We start from the raw sequence: 18,701 nt of genomic DNA on the forward strand, positions 1-18,701 counted from the left end.
TGTCCACCAGAGCATTTCGGAGTTGTTGGATTGTGTATTTGATGAAGGAAACCAAGAAATCCCATTAGCCTCCGTAGTGTAGCTCTGAGCAGCTCGCGGCTCTGCTCCACCGTTCTAAAAATAGCTTGCACCAACAATTACAGGCAACAAACCTACTGTTAAAACTATAGGAATTATGGCAATGGGCCAATTTGCCAAAATGTTGAACTATCCCTTTAACTAAATAATAAATAAAGAATAAAACATGATCCTGCACCGGGCTGTTAGACCTCAGTATGAAACGCATGAACTCCACTGTGATCAGAAAACATTAAACCTGTCCTCCTTTCGTCTCCCATGAAGCAGATGGATGACTTTACAGTGCGCAGATCAAAGAGTCCGGTCGGTCCGAGGTAGCCGGTCAATAACAGAGCGATTTGTCAAAATGACTTCCTGCTGCTGAGACAAAGACACACCCAGCAGCCGAGGAAGAGGAGCAGTTTGCCGTCTCCATGTCTCCGTTTACCCAGGAGTAGGATCCGTTGGCAACCATGTGTCGGAGAGAAACCCTCTATGAGAGTCCGTGTCTTTCTCTTGTCCACACACACACACACACACACACACACACACACACACACACACACACACACACACACACACACACACACACACACACACACACACACACACACACACACACACACACACACACACACACACACACACACACACACACACACACACACACACACACACACACACACACACACACACACACACACACACACACACACGGTAAACCTGCCTCCACAGTAACGTCTGTCAAGTGTTGGAGAAGAGACAGAAATCTTTTCATAGTGAAGTGCTATCAGTCTGAAAAGCAAGCAATATTTTTTTTCTCTGTAAATGCTTGTGCATAGATAAATAATAAAAAACCCCATCAACTGTTTACAAACAGAACAAAAATTAGCACTTGACAATATTCACTTATTAAAAATTCAACGCTTCCACATCAGTATCGAGTGTTTCTATGGATTTTCTCAGGTTTCCTCCCACAGTCCAATGACGAGCAGCTGAATTGAATTCTGGAGACCTCGAGGTGTTTTACAGCCTCACGTTTCTTTGGCCACTTGTCCAGTAATCCCAATGCATGCTGGGATTCCCCTGCAGCCTGTCTGCTGACCCTTAACCAGACAGGTTGAGTGCATTGGAGAGCAACAGCAGAAACTGAAGCTGCACAATGAATGGCAAAGTAATTGAAATCCCAGTATGGCCACCAGCATGCAGAACTACAGGAGCTGCAATCAAACACAGAAGTTGTGTTCTGTTTCTAGAGAGACGCCCAGGCCAACAAGATGTAAACAGACTGACTGTTTGGTGAAAGACTCAGAAAATATGAAACTGATGTGATTTTTGTTATGTGAAACAAAAAGCAAAAATGGCCATTAACACTGAAAACGCCCATCTCTGCATATTGTGCAGCCCCAAACAGAAACATGATCTGACAACATCGTTTTTTTTTTTCAATTAAATAGGAGATATTATGATCAAATGTGAGGCCCATATTCAGTCTCATTACATCTAAACAAAAATGTCATGACAAAAATTTGATTTTGATGAACGCCATTGTTTTATGGGCCAAACTATTAATTTACTCCTCAAACACAACTCCTAAATGAAGAAAATGACCAGTTTCACTCACATACAAGGCTTTATGGACTATTTAATTAATCAGATCTTCTGGTCACTGCCATCAGAGCACACAGTCATGACCTCGACTGTCTGGACGTGGCTGTGGGCTGACAGCGGGCCGAGCTGCTTGTCTCTTCAGCACCAAACCTGCATCTCTGTTTTGCTTTCATAAACACGACCCCGACCACATTGATGTGATTAGAAAATAGGCACACACACACACACATACACACTCCAAGCTGAGCTGTACAAAGCCACAAAAAAGCCTGGCCATTGTCTGACAGCAAACATCCAACAAACTCCACCACCACCACCACCACCGCTGCTGTTGTAACTGTAACTCCTCTGGTTACCGTGATGTTTTCCGAGATCCGCTGCCTCCGCTGTGTTGCTGCAGTCAATTAAAGGAGACGGCCGGGGTAACGGGGGTCAGCGAGTTCACCTTGACTGAACCGCCCGCCCAGCCCGTCTCGGTAGCGGGGGAAATTCCAGTAGTATTGCTGCTGCTGCCACATTCACAGAGCGAGCTCGCACAGACAAGACCTGTTGTTGCTGCTGCACAGCCGAGTTGGCCTCGGCTCCAGGAACGACGACACAAAAAGCAAATCACCGCACAGGGAAAATCTCCTGGATAAAAAAAAAGAGGCTCCGTTTCTGTTGACGCTGCGACTTTACTTATGCATTTATTCCCTCCTACACTTTAACACTATATATACAGTATTATATATATATTCACTTGAGGCTGGGCTGCATTCATGTTTATGATAAAATAAACGTAATAAAACCAACCTGACATGGATTACAGCCTCGGATTTTTACCACAGAGCCACAGAAACGGTTGAAAAACAAATAGAAATCCAAAGCTGACCATGTATGTGCACATGTTAGTCATATATAATGAATGACTGTTCCCTGCCTGTTGTCCACTGTGCCACAGGCCCAACAACCCCCACAGAGGAGCTCCTTTCTTAGAGGACATCCGATGCTTCCATAAGGAAAAACATGTCTTTCTTTCTGATCTAGGCGATATAATATTTATCTTGGAAAAAAAAACAACAACGGACTGTTGCGTTGGATTGCATCACAACGAGCCGCGTTTATTCTTTTCCCTTTTGTCAAACACAGGGGCTGTTGTGTCGAATTGATTTGCCGCATGTGACACGTAGTGTGTGTGTGTAGTCGCTCTTCCGTGTCACGGCGGTTGTGTTTTGTTATTCTCTCAGCACAAAGTTTCCGCCTGGGTACGTGTTGGGTTGAGATCACCTTGTTATAGAAAATAATTCAATAAAAAAACCTTCATCTGGGTCTAACAAACAGTTTGCAGCCGTGGGACTCGTCGGTCACCTCTGTGTGGTTCAAATGAAGCCGTGGCAACTTTGGTCTGGTGGTTTTGTTGTGTGGTGCTTTGAGGTGATTTGCATTATTTACAATGATAATTAGCCTCCAACTAAAAACGCTTTAATCATCCTGGTGCCAGAGACCAGAGTCAGAACTAATGACGGCATTTGTTTTAAAGTTATGATATATTTTCTGCAACTTTTTTTTATTATTATTTAGTTTCTAGGTTTTGATGATTTGAGTCTTTAGCTTTATTTCTCACACGTGGAGTGGCGGCCTGCACCCGGGTCAGGTTGTTGGACAGCAGTTTTCAAGGTGGTTGAAACTCCCTCAACCTGCACTACATACCAGCTGCTTTATTTTTTAGCACCTGTTGAAATATTAAGCGGCCGGCTCGGATCGGTTTCCCCGCGCCTACAGGTAACAGGAAACCGGTCCGATCGGGTTTCCGCAGCACAGGGGTTTTAGCCTGTGAGGTACATCATCAGAAATCAGTCGGTCTGTCCTCACATCAATGATGGAGGAGGAGGAGGGGCTTCACTTTCTTTTGCTTCCATCACCATTGATATCATTTCCCAAAATGCACAGCTTTGACGAGCTCAGGAAGCCTGGACGTAGCTGGAGAGCATCCCTGCTGGAGTGTGTAATGAAGGCGGACGGGCGCAGCTGGGTGCGTGAACTCACCTCTTAATCCATCTGAGTGCAGGCGTCTGGAGAAAAGAGCATCGCTGCCAGGTCGACGGGTCGCCACGCGTCAAAGCCCTGGTCACTTCCTGTTGAGAGAGGCAGCGGAGGTTTGATCAGGCCGAGGCGGAGACACATGAGAAGAGCGTTGTATTATTAAACCAGATCACACACACACACACACACACACACGTACACACACGTCATTCGCCTCACGGGTCGCTACACACCTCTCTGTTTCCAGCAGCCGAGGAAGAGGTGCTGCTGATAATCTAACTGATATACAGTAACTGCCAGGGATGGTTAATGAGCTCCAACAGCACAATTAGAGGCAACGCTGTGACATAATGTTTTGCATTATACATGCAAAGTGGCGCTGCAGCGTTCTCCTGAGGAGCCCTCTGTTTGTTTGGGTCCAGTTCAAATTCAGGCCAAGATGAAGAACCTCCAAAAAATAAAAATAAAATGGAGGAGATGGTGACAAAGGGAGATGAGATAAGGAGGAACTAGAGGAAGAAGCTGGGAGGAGAGGGGAGACCTCTGCTCTCCTGAATATTCATGAGACTCTGCAATCTTAATGTTCATCAAATTTTAAGGCGACGGCCACTCTTCAAACATTAAAAATGCCACCAGGGTCCCGTGCCCGTTATTGGCAGCCGAAGTCGGACGATCGTGCCGAGGGTAAACACACATGCGACAAATATTTGAGCTCCATGACTGGAACAACGATCACTCACATAACAGTATAAACACACACACAAACACACATTTTCAACTTGGTCTTTCATTGGCTACATTTTAGTTTTTTAGACCTCTAGAAACGACGTAGAAATTCAAACCTCGGTGACGGCGACTAAAGTTTATTGACACAACTGCTTCCCTGAAAATTTCTCTCCTCAGACACAGCTGAAACATCAACATGGCAACATGCGCCAATAAAAGCGAAGACATCAGCGTTGTCTGGAAGCGGTTCATCTGGTTTTTAGTGTCCGATCGCGATCAAAAAAGTGTGGCTGACTAAAAGCAGCAGCAGCAGCACAGAATAGATCATTTACTCCTGTATCTCAAACAGAGACAGCAGCTGTGGTGCAGCAGCAGACATGAAGCTACTCCTGGCTACCAGCTAACATTACAATAATAGTTATTTCCCCCCATATAGTGTTCAATATGAGAAGAAGAGGTCCTGGTGAAAAGACATTACAGATGCAGTGGTGCCGTACAAAGCCGGAGTTCATCCACATGTTGAAGACAGTCGAGCTACTGAGCCTTAAACCTTTGTAAATGAGTCTTTCGGGGTTTTTACGAATTGAAAAAAACATTGATTAAAATCATAAATCGGGTGAGGTGCTGTTCTTCACTCGTAGCATCATCTGCAGCCAACCACCTGTAGAGTTTCCAGTCTGCTTCCTGTTTCAAACCACACATGGCCCTGGTGTACATGCACCGGATCATTTTCTTAAAAAAGGGAAGAAAAGGCAGCACAGTCGGGTGCTTAGTCACAGCAATATGAAGGCTTCAAAGTAAAAGGTGCAAATGTTAATCAATTACTGGCTCCTAATGGGAGCTGGATGACAGATGGGGGTCAGCCGTACTGCAGCTTCATTACTCCCCCTGGTCCAGGCTCTACTTTTACTCACGTCAACCTCCATCTGTTTTAGTAAAACCCACAAAATGCAGCTTGCCTCCCTGATTAAGTGAAGATCCTGAAGACACGGCAGCAATTAGTCCGCGTTACACACATGTAAGAGATTAAATTACTCCTAAACCCCCCGACAGAGAGTGTAAAAAACACATTTCTTTTATCACATCAAGTGATTAAAAAAGGAATTAGTTAACTGTTTTTGCTGAGCTGTAAATGTAGTCAGTGAGACATCATCTCTGATTAATATGAACCACCACCCTCAAGTTCCTCCTTTCACTCCTTTTTACACACACACACTTTGGCAATACAGCATTTACTAAGACTTGATAATTATGCATTCAAATGAGCAATGGGGGAATGTTTGGCAATGAGCGCAGAGCTGGACTGGTGAAGGGCGGGTTTGGACAGAACCAGAGTTGTAAAATGAATCAGCATGAATCAATGGGGCCTTGTGGATTCTCACGCTGATTAAATGAAGCGAAGCAGCAGCTCCTCTTCTCTTAAGAGAACAAACTCCCCCAGAGGGATCGAGTTCATTAGGAAACTTCACCTTGTAATAAAAAGAAGAACAAGTTACAATTCATCAATTGATCTGCTAATGAAAACTTCAAAACATAAAGTGGATCAGTGAGGGGAAAAAACCCAAAGCTGATCTTGAAAGCTAATGCAAGCATATAAAAGGCGTGTCCCAGAGGAGTGTGTTACCGTGGTAACAAACTATAGATTTTTACCACGAGGAGAATAGGAGCTTTTTGAAATAAGATGCAAGTGAAGCTGCTTTTACTAAACAAGCCACTGAATTAGACGTGGGAGCAGCAGGACGTGTTTCCACCAAATAATCAGCTCTTTAGAAAAAAAACATACATACACTTGCGCGCCGCACACACACATACACACGCGCAAGCACCAGCTGATCTAGGCCGTGATAGTGTGTGGTCTAACGAGCCAGCAGGATGGCTTACATGTCGGACACAGGAGCCTTTTGCTGCAGTGCCTGACCGTCGCCACCCGTTTCCTCCCACTCTGCCCACACACACACACACACACACACACAGTGACAGGCGGCGAGTTGCTGCACTGAGACGCCGTGGAAACTAAAGTCAAGGTGATCGGGAGGACGGACAAACAGATGACCACAGGAGGAAGCAGCCACAGAAGTTCCTTTACATTAAACAACACATACTGTATATAATCTATAAGGGGCCCAACTGATTGATTGAAATTGAGTGGCTAATTTCTCAGACATATCAGTGTCATTGTGCAAAATAAATAATCTGTGCCTTTAAACTTTGCAGGTGGTCTGCAAACTGTCTGAGTTTAAAGGGATAGTTCAACATTTTGGCAAACTGGCCCATTGCCTTTACCTTTAATTGTCAGTGCAAGCTATTTTTAGAATGGTGGAGCAGAGCTGCGAGCTGCTCAGAGCTACGCTTCGGAGGCTAATGGAATTTCTTGGTTTCCCCTCATCAAAGTCATCAAATACACAATTCAACAACTCCAAAACGTTCTGGTGGACCGGGGTCAGTTTTTCGGCAAGCAGTCTGCATTTGCAGGTCACAACTTTTCCACCAGAGTGTTTTGAGTTGTTGGATTGTGTATTTGATGACTTTGATGAGGGAAACTAACAAATCCCATTGGCCTCCGTAGCGTAACTCTGGGCAGCTCGCGGCTCTGCTCCGGCGTTCTAAAAATAGCTTGCACCGACAATTAAAGGTAATGAACCTACTTCTAAAACTATAGGGATTATGGCAATGGGGCAATTTGCCAAAATGTTGAACTATCCCTTTAATATAGAAACGACGTCCTGTCATTGGTTGAGCCACTGGAGAAAAATAAAGTTTATCGCTCTTGTTTCTATTAGTTTTCTCCACACAGCTCTGTGGGACTGAAAACAAAGTGTGCCATTATTCATTCAACCTTTTGTAGTTGTTTTTATTTATTTTATTTACATTTTTCCAAGAGTTTACTGCTCTGCTGCACTGAGGCCATCTGGAATAATAAAAGTTATTTAGTATTAAACAATAAAATGTTCCGCACCCAATACATATCTGTCACAAGTGTTTGAATATTTAAGAGATCTTTGCAGAATATGGTATGTAGGGTTGTATATATTTGTAGCATTCCTTATTCTCGGCAGCGAGTGCATTATATCACTGTATTATGCCATTAAAAGCAACACCCCACTCATAACCTGAGTCTACCTTTTAAAGGAGAAAAACAGAAATGCTTATTGGCTTAAAGCTGGAGTGAGTATGAGGTATTGCTGTGGCCTACATCTGTTTTGGGAGGAGCAGCCTCCTCCATATTAATGTAGGATGATTAGTAAATAGGATGGTTTATTCTCAGGGTTCATAGTAAGAGCCACGCTGTGAGTCAACTGTGTTGCTGAGCAACCTGAATCTGAGCATTTAAGAGTATTTGGAGGAAAAAGAAATAAAGCTTTTTCCATTTACTGTGGTTTTGTTATATTAAAGTTTTTCACCTGTGATCTGATGGGCCACAAATAAACCAGGCAGACAGGTAATTACATCACACAGTTTTTTATCTTTGAAGAACCCACATGAAGAACGTTTAACACAAAACTCAGTGGGCAAATCTCAGCTCAGAGTTAGTTACAGCTTTAGTGTAGTGAGCCTTTTATGACAAACTCCTGGACTAAACTGTTTTCACAGATACTTTAATGTAAATTAAAGACCATGGTGTTGGCGCCCATATGTTAGAAACGAGCTGCCAGAGGGAGGAGGAGATTAAAATAAATTGCATCCGCTCTGGTTGAGACGACCGCAGCAGATAACGGATCTGAAGTTCTTAAGAAAAATATACTGTACATGCGTGTCATTGAAGCTTTAAGCTAATTAGGGCAAAGGCTTCGTCAACACAGAGGTGATCCCCAGCTGCAGGGGAGGAGCGCCTGATCCAGATGAAACTGCAGCCACCTCGCTCCTGTGAGGTTTATGGGTCATGTGACAACGTGCCCAAAGTCAGGAAGCGCTTCTAACTGGGATTCATTGTTCGAGGCCCGGCATGCGTCATGTTAAGTCAGCACTATGCAGCCTGTACGTCACAACCTGTGACTGATGCCCCTTTTCCACTAAAAAGAACCTGGTGCTGGTTTGGTGCTGGTGCCCGTGTGAGACTGGTTCAACTCACGTGCCTCCAAAGAACCAGTTTGTTTTCCACTGGCAAGGAGCCGAGTCAGAGCCACGCTGCTCCTGTCTTAGAATTCTCATCGGGCCTGAAAATTAAAACCCAGTCCGACCCATGGTGTTGAAGCCTGGACCCATATCATTGGCGTTAATTCTCGGCCAGAACCCAGCCCCCCCAAAAAAGAAAAGGAAGCCATCTTCATCGTATTTGCAGCGAATGCTGAGAGACATTTAACCCACAGCCTGTAGCTCAGCTACTTGGCTTCAAATGTGCCTGCATCGATTACAGGGCAGTTAAACACAATAAGTTATTGATAACGTTGATGTATATGGATAAAAGTGAAAGGATATAATATGGAAATAAGAGAGAGCACAACACACATTTCATCTAAGAGACAGCTTAAAACAGTGGTTTTCAAAGTGAGGGTGGCCACCGGTACTAGGGGGTCCTCAGCAAATTGGCGGGAAGACGAGAACAAATGCTGACTGCTAACTGTTCAAAACTCAGTGGGTTTATAAAGGGGGTCCCCGGCCAGAAGCTAATGCTATTCGGCGGGCCTTACCATGGAAAAGTTTGGGAACCCCTGGCTTAAAACATGGTGCAGGGGGCGGTGCGTGGCGCAGTGGTTAAAGCGGCCGCCCCATGTAGAGGCTACAGTCCTCAACGCAGGCGTCCCCGGTTCGAATCCCGCGTCGGGCAGACCTTTCCTGCATGTCATTCCCCCTCTCTCTGCCTCCCCCTTTCCTGTCCATCTCACTGAGCTATCAAATAAAGGCAAAAACGCCAAAAAATATACTTATAAAAAAAAAACATGGTTCAGTAAAAACCATAAAGGGAAGTTTTTTATTCACAATAGGCACTTTAATAATAGCACTTTGTATCAGATTACAAACTGCTGTTTGTACTGTATTTGTATTGAAAGTGATATTCAGATGGAAATTAGCTGCTGAGCTAGGCTAAATCTGGAATTTATAACAATTTTACTGTATGTTCATTAACATTCAGAGTCCCTTGCAAATAAACAAATGAAGTGCTGGTCCTGTTGGTCAGGTAACCCCGCCCCCTGCGTAATCTGAGTTGGTGCTTGTCTGGAACCAGTTTTGAAGAACGGGCAAATAACGGGTGTCAAGTCAGACTCTGGCTCCGAACTAGCACTGAAAACAGGAAGAGTGGTATCTGACGGTTGGTGAGGTGTTGAACAGTATCGCTCTCCAGTGATCAGCCTCCACCCTCTGTGGGAACAGCTATAACCAGTGCTGCCCTGCGATGTGGACAACACATTGTATGGAGCATTATTCAATCCTAGCGCTCTCTTTCCCCGCTAGGAACACACTGCTCTGATTCAGGGGCCTCAACCCCGACTCCACGAGCATCTTTGGACCAGTGCACAGTTGTTTATTGGCGTCTGCTGTGCCGCCGATACAGCTCTCCTTTGTCCTCCTCCATTTTTATCACCGGCTGATAACAAAAAAAAAAAGGACAATCGCCTCGCAGCACCCGAGGTACGATGCTCATTTAGCTCGCAAGCACTTGGGAGCGCAGTTTAACATGCTCAACAAGACGGAGAAAAGAGGCTGGCTGAGCTGAGCTGGCAGAAAATGTAGCATCAGTGATGGAGGAAGGGAGGATTATGAACAACTGCAGCTCTTAGTGATTTGACATTTTTAATGATGGTTAGAGGGAAGAAGGGGCAAGCCATTTATCAGGAGGAGGCCCCTGGGAGACTACGGCCCTCGATCCTTTCTGCCTCATCTACCTTTCTCTTCCTCCGACCCGGTTTCAATCCAAAGACATTCTCAAGCGACCAATCGCTATATGTGTGCGCATGTGCTGAAGTGGCGGCAGCAGTAGCAGCGGTCATTAATTTTGAAGAATAAAGACTTCAGCTGACAGCTTGTAAACAAGGCTGCGATGAGGGAGACGAGCAGCCATTTCCATAAAAACTGTCAATAACGTCCCGGTGCGATCCCACAGAGCTGGTGGGTGGCGTCAGTTTGTTCTTGATCCGTCTCTCTTCCCCTGCTGCTGCCGATGCCTATCTTTAGCGCTGGTCACATTTCCATGCAAAATCAGTGCATTAGGGTTATTATGGTGATGCAAATTAAAAGACTTCCAGTTAGTCTTCTTCTTCTTCTTCCCAGAACTCCGGGACGCCGTGCCAATTAAGAGTCCAACTTTTTTTCATTTGAAGAACCAAATCACCGGCTCACTGCATCCTCCAAAAAATAAACAAAAACTGCCATTTAAAGGACAGAAAATGCGTCATTCCTTGATTTATTCCTTCAACAGCAACTGGATATGCTGAAAACTGACTTGACACCCTCTGCATGTAGGCCACAGGACGGTTCTGATGACATGGAGCTTAACTGCGAGGCATGTTCGCTGATCAAAAGTGTCATGTCACTTTAGCGGGCTGAATTATCTCAACGTGCCACGGCGGAGCTCGTGGCCTCGTCTACCCCTGAGAAAATGACTCATTAGCTACAGTCAAACATGGTGTGAATGAACTCGGGTAATTAATGGGTTGCCGTTGCTCAAACGCTCGACTGGGTTCCACTTAAAAAGGAAAAAGCTAAACAAGATTTAGAGAGGAGATAGAGGAAGTAGGGCGGGGTGCAGTGTTGTGAAAAGTGTCGGTTCTGTTTTGGCGTGGCTTTGATCTCACCTCTTCCATCCAAACACGGCGGAGACACTTCGTCGTGACCTCAGGAGAACCCAGAGCCATGGGCGGTGGTTGGCTAAGGTACAGCAACTTATCTCAATCTCAGCGCAATAAACCTGCCAGTCATCACTTGAACTAATAAAGACATTATTATTGTGGTATATGTTTTTACGTCACATGCGCACCACCTCTCTGACTCTGACAGACCTTGAACTCCTCGGGGAGGGAAGGAACAGAGAAACAGAGAAACAGGAAAGCTGGTGAGGGTCTTTTAGATGGATCCCACATCCCACCGCTGTGAACAAAGATCCTGACATCTTACAGCGGGAACCCAGCGGGCAACAAAGCCGCTGAACGTCAGTGGAGCAATAGGATTTCGCTGGAGTACATAGGACAACTCAATTATTCATGTCAGTGTAGCGTAGCTCAACAACGGCTGAGCTCATGGGACGATGGAAAACCAGAGGTTGGGGCGTGTGTGTGTGCGTCAGTGTGTGTTAGAAGACGTGTGGATCAGGATGGTTCAACACTCTGGGTTTCCCACTTAAAAAAACAAAAAAAGTGTAGGATTTGCTCAGTTTTTACTTCCTGCTAATCCTGTGCAGAGGCTGTTTACAGGAGGCTCTGTGCACGCAAGACAAAGAACTCTTTGTGCATTTATTATCTACAGCAAATTTCAGACGGGGCGTTTATGCCTGTTCCACAATATTTTTCACATTACGAGTTCCTTTTCGCTGAATTCGATGACAGAGTTAATCACATACAAGCCAAAAGAGGCTGAAACAATGATTTACTGTATTACAAAAGGCAAAGCGAGCTTCTCCTGAGCCTAGCTGCTTCAGTGTATTTGTTGACTGCATGCTGTGCTCCTGTTATCCTGATTCACAACAATGACAGCCAGCAGCCATGTATGACTGCAACACACACACACTCACATACACACACGCCGCTGCAAAAGAGGTCACGAGAGGTAAAGGATGATCTGCAGTCGTGTGTGCGGACTCTGGCCTCGCGGTGACCCGGCGGCTCGGGTACACTGTTTTGCATGGCACATTGTCGTGGCAGCAGGAACACAGACGAGGACGAGGAGTGGGCACACCGTGGGAGGAGGAGGAAAAAAGGCGGGCGGGTGAGGGTGAGAGTGAGAGAGATAGCGGGGGAGGATGTCTGGTTTTAAACATTAAAGAGGAAACTTCCTGCTTCCAGGTCAGATTTAACCTTTCCTTTTTTAAATGCAGCTGAATACTGCCGAAGCTTTTAAACGATTATCTTCAGAGCCTCGGGACAAAAAAAAAAAAAAAAAAAAAAAAACACCAAAAAGAGTTTTTCCAAAAGGAACGGAGACACAATTCAGAAAACCAAATAGTTCAATTAAAACTGGATAAATAAGGGGGGAAAGTATCCACAACAGCAAATGATGGATGATTCAGCTTTATAAATGAAATTACAGCAAATGACGACCTTTCTGACTTCCCACCAGATATCAATGGCGTTGTGCCGTTTTCCCAATGACTACGCATCTTATCTGTGCTCGTTAATAGCTCGGGACAACGGCTTCAGTTACACAAAGCACTCAAAACATTAATTAACCAAACGTCTGAGAGCTGGAGACTCTATTAGAGAGACATCGTTGACTGGCAACCCCTCGTCTTCCACCAGCTATTGATCACTCCCTGCCGTTTTCTACCCATCTCCTCAGTCCCTGCGTCTCCTGTTATGAGTCACTCTCTCTCTCTCTCTCTCTTTCGTCTCTTATCTCAGGACCGTTTCCTTCAGGAATCTGCACGGCTGGGAGGATCCGTGTCGTCGTGTAAAGGTTGTCTGCACATCTGCGAAGGCTTCATCTCGCAGCCAAAACAACTTTTAAGTGTAAGGGCGCTGCAGTGTGTTGTTGCTGCTGCAGAGACACGTATGCATGTGGTCGACATTAGAGAGGCATCTCAATTGCAGCTCTACTGTTGTCCCTGCACGTTCTGCTATAATATCATGTTATACTGAGGAATCCGTCTCGTCGTTTATGTGCTTATAATGTGACTCTGTGTTCCCTCACTTCTCATTAACATCACACTGCTTCATTGTCAGTACTCTAAACCACTCCTTTCATTGACTCCTTTCATAAGAGGGTTGTTGCTAAATGCAGCACACAATGCAGAGACTCGGTGTACCAGTATAGAAGCATGTGGGTGGAAGCTTTTTTTTTTTCCAGGAGGGACCGCTTTAACACCACATCCTCCTCAGATACCAGAGATAAACAGCGGCAGTAACTTGCGGCGCATCCCTGTAACTCTCTCTCTCTCTTTACTCTGCTACCGGGAACATCAGTCATCTGCATGAGGAGCAGGGTGAGAAAGAACCCATCACTTCAGCACCCATCACTCATCCAGCAGTAACCACCGCTCCTCATACCTACAGGAGGAGGAGAGGAGGAAACCATGTGTTACAGAGACCCTAGTGCTGAGAAAAGGGTTTCCTCGTCCTGACTAATCAATACTGACAGTCTGAAGCCGGTGGCACTGCGCAGCCATCAGACAAACTGCTGACAGTGTGGGCCGTTAATACCGTCTGACCCCGAGATCCCCCCTCCTGAGGAGAAAATGACCCGTGCGTGACCTCGCGGAGGAACCCGACGGGCCGTGGTGCTGCTTTGCATGCAGTTCCCGCTGTTCAATTAACCTCATCAAAGACAAAAGGCAGCGAGGAGAACAATTAGATAACAACCAGATAATTTTTTTTTTGCTTCGTTTCTCCTCACACAACAGTGCCGCACGCGATGAGGTGAAAAAACTCTGCAGGATTTACTGCAGCTGCCAAACGCTCTCAAACACACACACACACACACACAAAAATCATTCAAACGATCGTCAAGCTCAACAACATGAGCTGCCATGCACTTTAAAGAGCAATTCAGTTTAGTGTGAGCCACTCGGCTGATTAGAGTCTATTACAGAGTGAAAAACACAAGGGCACCACCGGCCTTTTTTCTAAAATGTCCTGCTGTCCCGTAAAAACCCAGGCGTGGCCCTGCTCAGCACCGGATTGCATTTAATGGGATTTCACAACATTAGCATTCTCCTGAGTCAGCATCAGTGCCCATGTGCTGAAACAGCCTCCGCTCTGACAGTGTGTGTGTGTGTGTGTGCTAGACTGTGTGTGTGACTGGGCAGACTGTGGACAAGGTGGACAATTGTCTAACATTCCCAGAGATAACCGTTGAGTGCAGACCTGACAGGTAATATTAAAGTTGAGAACATCTCCCGGTGTCACGCAGCTGTTGACGCAGCAAATCAAAAAAAAATCACATATTTTCATAGCTACAAAGGCAAAAAAAAAAAAAAAAGAACTATGTGATCAAACCCCAGTGCAAAGCCTGTGTTCTTCTCTGTATGAATAAGATGCAGCGCTACAAGTTGTTTGTGAAAAGCTGTCCTCGCTGAAATGCCACGACCTCGGGGAAAAGGTTAACTCTCTTCAACCGAATCTTTGAGTCTGCAAACAACAAAAAGAGAAAAATATGGACCGCCTTAAATTAAAGTGCAAGTCAGATTCTGGGATCAACAGAGAGCAGCTTATTTATCTTAATTTTGTATGGTGGTAAAAACTTCACACAAGTGTTGTTAATGTTCAATCTCACAGCCACATTCTGGGCGACAGATGCAGAAAAGCATGCTGGGAGCTTATTTTCATGATCAATGTTTTTTTGGACTGAGTTAATGGGAGCAGCAGGAGCCTGAGGAGAGCGAGCCGTCGTTACCTGGGTGTAACCCTCGGCTGTCATCATTAGAGCTGATTTGCCACTTGACACAGGAGGGACGGCGACTGTTTCCCACCTCATTCATCAGCATGAATTCAACAAATTACCCGACAGTCCTCGGCCTAATAGTCGTCGTCATCCATTTGCCACAACGTGCATGGCTGCTACTCCGTCAGGTTGCTCCAGCCGACTCATTGCCAGCTCGGCCCGGCCCGGCCCGGCCTGTGGGTGATGAATGTTAATCTCCAAGACAATGGGCCATTTTCTACCTGATGTAAAAGTCATTATTGTTCTTGCCTCGTACGCTCGTATTTCACGTGTCGAGTCTCATGAGGCAGCGGCAGCAGCAGCAGCGGCGGGGGGGACTTAGGCAGAAGAGATGTGTTAAATCAGCCCCACTGACAATTACACTACTGAGGAGCCTGTATGACAACTTGCAGTCACGTTCTATTAAGAGAAATAAGATTTCCAAGAAGAGAAAAGTGGAGAAGATGCTAAAGGAAATGGGCTTAGAGCTTCTTAATGTTCCTCTTTGCTTGGTAGGAGTGGAGTGGAGTGTTACAGCTTGACTGACACTGGATATAGCAGAGGCTGATTTGGATATTGATATTTGGCAGTTAAAAACACTTGCACAGTCTTGTTATTGATCCTTTTAAATGTACCGAGTGGATCGTTTTACATTTGCATAATAAACTTGTCAGTTTTCTCTGATGGACCTCTCGGCTAGTCCTAAATTTTTATTTACAGACACCAATATATGTCTAAAGCGCATAAATCAACTGATATCACCAACCGGACTGATTTATGAGGGTTTTTATATAACAAACACATTTCAAAATGCAAACTGCTGCTGTCCACCTGTGCTATTTCCTGAAGGTAAACAGTGATATGGCGAAAAATTGACACATAAATCAACATAAAACATGTCCCTTCAACCACAATACTCAAATATACTATATGCTACACTAAATCTGAACTGGTGGGTTTGTTTGTTCATTTCACCAACAACGCGACACAAAAAAACAAACTGGACTACAGGGTAATTTTCTTAACATAAAAGAGAAATGAGAATATCAAGTGGTTCTTAATTCCTAGGAAGCACAGAAACAAGAACAATGCCTGACTTCACTGTGGGTGATTTACAGCAGGAAACCGAAACATAAGTCGACCCATTTTGCTTAAGTACAGTTTATGTCCACACCTCTCACACAATGCACGTGCACAAAAACCAAAAACACATCAATGGTTAGGGTCGCCGCCGCCGCCGGCCACTGTAAACAATGCGAAAGGTCAGATAACGTCAAAGCTCTGATAATCAGTGGCCTTTTATTTGCTTCCTGCTAGATGCTGGGAGGAATAAACATGAACTCCACGGTTACTGTGAACCTGGGCACGTCTGGAGCTTTCTGTGTCACCCACCCACCCACCCACACATACACTGGTGACGTGGGAGGTCAAGCCATGTCACCGTGGTCACAGGGTCACACCCCAGACGGTGAGAAATTGAGTGCAGGGGTCAGTTGTTTCTCAATGTTGAATGCATATGAATTGACTTTCAGTGGTAAAAAGAAGTTAATGAACTCAAGGCATTTGTAATACGCACTATGATGATGATGATGCTGAAGTCATCAGGGGAAAGTGCTTACATGTGAAAATTAAATTTCTTTTTTAGCTTACCATGGCCTACTAAACAAAATCAACCATCGCAACTGTCAGCAGGAGCTATACCAACTATCTATCTATCTATCTATCTATCTATCTATCTATCTATGATCAGCCAGTCCTGCATCTCCCATCTCACCATCTGCTGTGGCCCACCCACATGAATCTCTCATCACACTTGATCTGGACAGTAGCCTGCCAATGCCCAGGAGGGCAAAGCAGATGGTGCGGCTACAGGCAGAGAAGCATTTAGCCTTTCAATAGCAGGCAAACTCCGCATCAAATGGGCACTGAATGGAGTCAAATAGTGGAGTTTCTTCCTCTGCAGCAGCTTCTGGGAGACTGCTGTTTGCTCACCTGGAGTCATGTCAGCTTTTGGTTAGTCAAAGCAAACCTTGGAAAAAAAACAAAAAAACACGCACACACACACACACAGACACTGTAGTTCAAAACTGCACAGGTACGGTGCACAAAGTATTTGAGACTGGCAGCGAGATTACCACGACGTAATCCTGCTCTTGCACAGGCAAATTTAGCAAAATGCAACGAGAACTGAAACTATCGTGAATCGTGAATGAGATACATAAAACTGTTTCTTTAAAGATAAACACACACACACGCACACAAACACAGAGGCAGAGCTATGTGGTTTGCAACAGCAGACGTTGCCTCATGTGAACGGCTCTGCCTTGTACTGCTGCAGCACAAGCCTGAGCTGATTAGTTCAGTGCGTGCCCGGACAATTCAACAAGTTTTTATTGTTGTTGTTTTTTTTATAAAATATATAAAAACAACACATTTGCTTTGATAGAATATTGCCGAATTTGTAAGTGGGTTACGAAGAACTAAAATATATCTTAGGTCTAGTTATCCAACCGGTGTCTGTTTGTTAAGGAGGAATTGTTTACTAAAACGACACATTATTCTGTAGGAGTTTCGGGGGGAAAGGCTCGGTTCTCCGGACGGACTGTGAAGGCAACGCATCGGTTGCCTCTGAAAACAGCAGGGGGAAGTTTCAGGCTGGAGTTACCTGCTTCTTCTTGAAAACAATAAATACATAAAAGACAACGCGACAGTAGAAAAACATCCACAGTGCGTTCACAGTTGTCCTCGACGCCGTATCATACACACACACACGAAAGAGTTAAAAAGGTAAGAAAAGGTAGAAAAACTTACCTTCGTGGACAGTTTATCCAAAGGTAAAAGCTTTCGAGAAAAAGGCAACCTCAGGAGAGAAAAAAAACCTCTCACGACGCCAAGTTTCCTCTTTCCCCAGTTAGAAAAAAAAACAAACCCAACACGGACTTGTGTGCGTCTCTTGCGGAGGGAGATGAGGCAGAAGCGAAGCACTCCTTTTCTTTACAAAGTCGACATTAATCTGCATTGACGAAGTGAAATTTAAAACAATAAAAAAAAGAAAAGAGAGGCGTTTAGAGGCAACGGGCGGCTTTCTTTGTTCCTCCAGCCCCGCAGCCTGTTCCGTGGATATTATCACCGTTCATGTGTCCCCGACTGCCGCTGATTGGCTGCAGCGCCGGGATCAAGAAAAGGTGACTGGGGTCAAGCTGTTGAGAATCACAACACGCTTCACATCACCACATCCGCGCAGAAATGATTTAAGAAAATAGATCTAATAAACACCAAATAACAATAATAATAACATGTATTTTTTTTATTTTTAAAACGTGCATTTTCATAATATAATCGCTACCTCAAGAATCGTATATTGTCGCGTCTCTTAGATTTCTAGAAGTTAATTTTCCTACATATGAGGAATTCCGGGCTTTTATTTTGTACGCAACTTTGCCATACTTCCGGTTAGATTCCATCCATTAAAATAACTTGACGCAGGGTGGAGGCCACTTCATGCCTCACATAGTTTTATCCTGAGCATAATCACCATCTGTGCACTGTGTATTTAATTTATCACATTAAGCATTAAAGTTATAAATCACTGCCATTAATTCAATTTGTGTACGTATAGTTTTGATGTTGTATTATATACGTTGCTGTAGTAGCTATAGGTTTGTGTTTTACCTCAGTATTAAACATGATCAACCAGACCTGGATTAAATTAGGCTCATTGTGAAAACTAGACCATTGGCTCCCAGAGCAGCTGGCCTCAAATCAATCCCAAAGAGAGC

The 18,701-nt window shown here is 44.7% G+C and overlaps 1 protein-coding gene across 1 annotated transcript in view; it reads right to left on the reverse strand.

The window, feature by feature from the left end:
• The window catches only part of LOC310996168 (SPRY domain-containing SOCS box protein 4-like), a 44,141-nt gene extending 26,089 nt beyond the window's left edge, over positions 1–18,052 (reverse strand). Inside the window, exons 1-2 of the mRNA XM_083985529.1 lie at positions 17,734–18,052; positions 3,694–3,782 (exon numbers count right to left, since the gene is read on the reverse strand). The gene's annotated coding sequence lies outside the window, so the exon portion shown is untranslated. The remainder of the gene's footprint in view (positions 1–3,693; positions 3,783–17,733) is intronic.
• Positions 18,053–18,701: the final 649 nt, after the last annotated feature.

The sequence above is a fragment of the Trachurus trachurus genome, assembly GCF_905171665.1.
Source record: "Trachurus trachurus genome assembly, chromosome: 13".
NCBI lineage: Eukaryota > Metazoa > Chordata > Actinopteri > Carangiformes > Carangidae > Trachurus > Trachurus trachurus.